This window comes from Procambarus clarkii, chromosome 18 (genome assembly GCF_040958095.1).
Source record: "Procambarus clarkii isolate CNS0578487 chromosome 18, FALCON_Pclarkii_2.0, whole genome shotgun sequence".
In the NCBI taxonomy this organism is placed as follows: Eukaryota; Metazoa; Arthropoda; class Malacostraca; order Decapoda; family Cambaridae; genus Procambarus; species Procambarus clarkii.
The window spans coordinates 6,207,694-6,214,956 of NC_091167.1; positions in this window are offsets into that span (position 1 = coordinate 6,207,694).

A 7,263-nucleotide genomic window follows, 5' to 3' on the forward strand; every position below is an offset into this window, starting at 1 on the left:
AGTGTTCTTCCGGGGGGACGACTTCACAACTGCTGCAGCAAAGTACAAGGTATGGAGACGGCTGCCTCGGGTAGACTGACTCCACTCCCATCACAGCAGTCCCAGGTCGACTCTGTAAGCAGACACGTCATCAATAACTGGGACACTAAAACACCTCACTTACAGGCTCAGACACAAACGCCCGACACATCCACTTCATAGATGGCGTTGTAGTCTGAGCACCACCTCACCAGAGGTCAGCAGCGGCGGTGTTGAGCGCTGAACAGGACTAGAAACTGGCCCTCGAGGCCAATACATCCCGTCCTCGCCAGGTGTCGTCGTCCATTTGGTGGGGGTTTCGAGAGCTGACCCACAGATGGCGCGGTCGTCACTGCTCCGTGCTCGAACGCTGAATCCGGGTTCGTAACAACATCTTAAGAAGTCTAATAGCCCCTACAAGACTGAGATTAGCAACAATTTATACGTTGACAATTTTCAAGGAACCACTAATGATGAGAATAAACTAGTGGAAATCTACCATGAGGCTAATCGTGAACTGTTGGGAGCTAACATGCCCCTACAGTTGTGGGCCTCCAATAATAAGCAACTCAACCAAATAATCGAGGAAGAATTCCCTGATTATAAGGTACCTCACAAATTGAAAGTCTTAGTGGAATACTTCCACAGACGAATTGAATATCAAGTTGGTGGATTTCAATCATTCACCTCTAACCATGAGAAAATTACTCTCCTATGTCAGCAAGCCATTTGACCCTTTAGGCCTACTCAGTCCTATTCTAATTAAGGGTAAACTCCTTATGCAGGAGTGCTGGCAAAGGAATTTGAGTTGAGATGAAACGTTGCCGGAGGATCTCAAAGAAAAATGGCAGCAGTTGATTCCTGATTACAACAAACTTAGTATTCTACAGTTTCCCCAAAATACCTTAGGACTAAATTTACCCACAAATTTACATGTATTCTGCGATGCTTCAGGAAAAGCGTATGGCTCAGTAGCCTATCTAGTTAATACTCAACAATCATTTTTGCTTATATCTATGGCCAGGGAAGCCCCGATTAAAAGGAGGTCACTACCCCAAATGGAATTAACTGCCTTATTAGTAGGTGTAAGACTGGCTCATTGCCTGGTCAAAACCCTCAGTAATGTTCACCTTGGTGAAATAGTAGTGTGGTCAGACAATGAGGCAGAATTGCAGTGGGTAAAAAACGACAACAAAACTCCCCATGTCAGCAATCGAGTAAGGGAAATTCGAGAATTTTTGCTGGTTATAAATTAAGACATGTGCCAACCAAGGACAGCAGGGGGGGGGGGGGTTGTGTAAAATCCTGGTTTGTGCCTCGGAGAGGCTACGGGATCCAGTAAGTTCAGTAGAACTTCGGTTTCAACCCTTTTACCCTGTCGTAGCTCAGTCGATTAAGGCAGTGTCTGGGCTGCTCCCGGACGCAGGTTCGAATCTTCGTCACGGCCCTTGTGGATTTGTTCATTTGATGCATCACGTTAGTGTGATCTCTGTGTGTAACAGACCTCTAACCTACTTAGCAGAAGATTTCTCCCAAAGAGAACCCCTAAGCCCCTCTCATTTGGTTCATGGTGGTCTTCTGAGTCAGTGATGGACCCAGGTCAGATTGGCCTATAGGTAAAATTGTTGACATCCATCCTGACCGCCATGGTATTTTACAAATTGTTAAAAGTTCAGTGTCGAGGCACTACTACCTTGAAAACACTAGAGAAATTAATACCTTTAGAGTTAGCAGAACACGAGTGTTCTACAGATATACCTGTAACCCAAGTTTCAGAGAACAATGATTCTACTCAATCGAGAACAAGACCATCAAGAGTCGCTGCTCAGAACTGCAAACAGAAACTTAAACAATATTTTGATTCTATTCAGGAGTAGATAACTTATCATTTAAACTTGAGGTGACCACGCTGATGCAGTGATGAGTTGATGTCCAGTAATTAGTTACGAGTCATAGTGACCCTGGACAGTAGCTTCACTGTATTGATGAGGTCTCCTTAATCTTAAATAAACCAATTATTCATAATTTATTTTTGTAAATATCCTTCTGTCTCTTACAAAGGAATTATGCAATAATTTTCAATGTTTATTTACGTCCTTATGTTGACTTAGTCATCTACCACAGATTCCGGACATTCGTTAGGTGCGTACTAACCTACTAACCCATGAATATAACTTCAGGATAGAGAAACAGGTGTACGTTAGTACTAATACCTGAACTACGACCCGAGTTTTCTCTCCCCGGAGTTATGTTGGAGATAACCAACAGTTTTATACATCTTCGTATTTTATGCAACCTTTGTATTAACCACCAGTAGTTACTAAAATTACTAACTTGTAGATTTAATCATTATCACGATTTATTTAAACATATTGCCAGATTCTTCCTAGTCAGCGTGACGACGTGAGGAACGACAGGCAGTAACATGAATTCTCTCCACATTTAGTTGGATTTATAACAGAGTCCAGTTTATCATATCCTTTACTAAAAATAATTCTTACTAATACGTTTAATTTCGTAGTATACTACTACTTACTGGAACTCCCTTATTTAGTTTATATTAATCATTCTAGAGGAAATTACTTTAATGTAAATTATTTTACTTTAATTTCCTCGATTAGCTGCACAACTTTAATAAATTAATTTATGTTACGCAAAAATCTAATTTATCACAGAAGAATATAATGTGATATTAATACTCTTCACTACCTCTTCCTTCCTTAGTCAATTGCGATATATACATATCCATTTACGCTCGAGATGTCTATCAAGAGCCGTGCATGTGCAACGAGGAAGACGGGAGAGCGTCACGAGAGGACGAGATAGCACGGCTCGGACGCCATTGATAGCGTTTAGCAGAGCTACGTTTTGATCCTACTTATTTCGCTCCCACGACCAGTAGAGCGGTGCCACGTTATCTGGCATAATAGCCGTGTCCCAGACTAGCATATCTGCAATTCCAAAGTCAACGCCTTTCAAGCAGCAGCTGTAGGACGAAGAATTGCTCAAGTCTCCTCATCAACGGACACGCGGCTCGGCAGCTAGGTTAACCTGTTTGTTATCATGTGGCCACAGTTAACATTTAGGCTAGTTGTCGTTAGGCCGTATATAAAATAATAAAATCCCGTACGTGTCTTTAGTAAATTTATCATCTAAATAGATGATTATGTACATTGTTTTCTGCAGAAAGAATTTACTGTGCTTGAATATAAATTGCACAGATATTGGCTGAAGATTTCTACAGTTATCCTTATAATTTAGGATGCATTTGTAGTTACCCATTATGTAGAAGATTTCTACAATGTAATTGCCTTTCAGTTCCAAAGCGACGCCAACCGAGGTGCTAGGCTTCTCCACCTTCATGTGCAACAATTTGCCCTATGCAACACGTCGTCGGTGGAGTGTGGCAACCGATTACACCTCTCTAGATTTACAGCTAAACTGTCCCTTTTTTTTTCTCTGTAGTTACAGTAGTGATCTCCAAAAGAGATCTGTTATATTAACCCATTGATCTATATATACTGTACTATTCTATCCAGCAGTATATTGAGGTGTATTTACCTCCAATTAATCTATTCCAATCAACCTTATTTACTTTCATATTTTATTTACTCTGGTGAAGAACCAGCGCCAGAATAATGCTAGGGATGTATTAATCTTTTAGCATGTAACCCCCCCAATTTTATGTAGGTTAATTTGACTCCATTTATATAAGAAATACAGTTTCACTAAGATCCATAGGACACTAGTTCTTGGGATCAGTTTTTCCATTGTCTTATTTTGTTTTCCTCTTTTTCTCAAAAAGTGGAGGTCCTTCATAGCTATCGAAGTATATATTTAATTATTAGTTATTGGAGTCAGGTTTTCCCCCACAACTCGTACACCACTACTAGTACACCAACAACGAACACTACAACAACGAACACTACAACAACAAACACTACAACAATGAACACTACAACAATGAACACTACAACAACAAACATTACAACAATGAACACTACAACAACAAACACTACAACAATGAACACTACAACAACTAACACTACAACAACAAACACTACAACAACTAACACAACAACAACGAACACTACAACAACAAACACTACAACAACGAACACAACAACAACAAACACTACAACAACGAACACTACAACAACAAACACTACAACAACAAACACTACAACAACAAACACGGCAACAACAAACACTACAACAACGAACACTACAACAACAAACACTACAACAACAAACACTACAACAACAAACATTACAACAATGAACACTACAACAACAAACACTACAACAATGAACACTACAACAACTAACACTACAACAACAAACACTACAACAACAAACACTACAACAATGAACACTACAACAACAAACACTACAACAACAAACACTACAACAATGAACACTACAACAACTAACACAACAACAACGAACACTACAACAACAAACACTACAACAACGAACACAACAACAACAAACACTACAACAACTAACACAACAACAACGAACACTACAACAACAAACACTACAACAATGAACACTACAACAACAAACACTACAACAACAAACACTACAACAACGAACACTGTAACAACAAACACTACAACAACGAACACTATAACAACAAACACTACAACAACGAACACTACAACAACAAACACTACAACAATGAACACTACAACAACAAACACTACAACAACAAACACTACAACAACGAACACTGTAACAACAAACACTACAACAACGAACACTACAACAACAAACACTACAACAACGAACACTACAACAATGAACACTACAACAATGAACACTACAACAACAAACACTACAACAACGAACACTACAACAACAAACACTACAACAACGAACACTATAACAACAAACACTACAACAACGAACACTACAACAACAAACACTACAACAACGAACACTATAACAACAAACACTACAACAACGAACACTACAACAATGAACACTACAACAACGAACACTACAACAATGAACATTTCAACAACAAACACAACAACAAACACTACAACAACGAACACTACAACAATGAACACTACAACAACAAACACTACAACAATGAACACTACAACAACGAACACTACAACAATGAACATTACAACAACAAACACAACAACAAACACTACAACAACAAACACTACAACAACGAACACTACAACAACGAACACTACAACAACAAACACTACAACAACGAACACTACAACAATGAACACTACAACAACAAACACTGCAACAACAAACACTACAACAATGAACACTACAACAACAAACACTGCAACAACAAACACTACAACAATGAACACTACAACAACGAACACTACAACAATGAACACTACAACAACAAACACTGCAACAACAAACACTACAACAACAAACACTACAACAACAAACACTACAACAATGAACACTACAACAATGAACACTACAACAACGAACACTACAACAACAAACACTACAACAACAAACAATACAACAACGAACACTGCAACAACAAACACTACAACAACTAACACTACAACAACGAACACTACAACAAAGAGCATTACAACAACAAACACAACAACAAACACTACAACAACGAACACTACAACAATGAACACTACAACAACAAACACTGCGACAATGAACACTACAACAATGAACACTACAACAACAAACATTACAACAATGAACACTACAACAACAAACACTACAACAATGAACACTACAACAACTAACACTACAACAACAAACACTACAACAACTAACACAACAACAACGAACACTACAACAACAAACACTACAACAACGAACACAACAACAACAAACACTACAACAACGAACACTACAACAACAAACACTACAACAACAAACACTACAACAACAAACACTGCAACAACAAACACTACAACAACGAACACTACAACAACAAACACTACAACAACAAACACTACAACAACAAACATTACAACAATGAACACTACAACAACAAACACTACAACAATGAACACTACAACAACTAACACTACAACAACAAACACTACAACAACTAACACAACAACAACGAACACTACAACAACAAACACTACAACAACGAACACAACAACAACAAACACTACAACAACTAACACAACAACAACGAACACTACAACAACAAACACTACAACAATGAACACTACAACAACAAACACTACAACAACAAACACTACAACAACGAACACTACAACAATGAACACTACAACAACAAACACTACAACAACAAACACTACAACAATAAACACTACAACAACAAACACTACAACAACGAACACTATAACAACAAACACTACAACAACGAACACTACAACAATGAACACTACAACAACGAACACTACAACAATGAACATTACAACAACAAACACAACAACAAACACTACAACAACGAACACTACAACAATGAACACTACAACAACAAACACTACAACAATGAACACTACAACAACGAACACTACAACAATGAACATTACAACAACAAACACAACAACAAACACTACAACAACAAACACTACAACAACGAACACTACAACAACAAACACTACAACAACGAACACTACAACAACAAACACTACAACAACAAACACTACAACAACGAACACTACAACTACAAACACTACAACAACGAACACTACAACAACAAACACTACAACAACGAACACTACAACAACAAACAATACAACAACGAACACTGCAACAACAAACACTACAACAACTAACACTACAACAACGAACACTACAACAAAGAACATTACAACAACAAACACAACAACAAACACTACAACAACGAACACTACAACAATGAACACTACAACAACAAACACTACAACAATGAACACTACAACAACGAACACTACAACAATGAACATTACAACAACAAACACAACAACAAACACTACAACAACGAACACTACAACAATGAGCACTACAACAACAAACACTACAACAATGAACACTACAACAATGAACACTACAACAACGAACACTACAACAACAAACACTACAACAACAAACACTACAACAACAAACACTACAACAACGAACACCACAACAACAAACACTACAACAACAAACACTACAACAACAAACACTACAACAACGAACACTACAACAACAAACACAACAACAGCAAACAATACAACAACGAACAGTGCAACAACAAACACTACAACAACGAACACTACAACAACA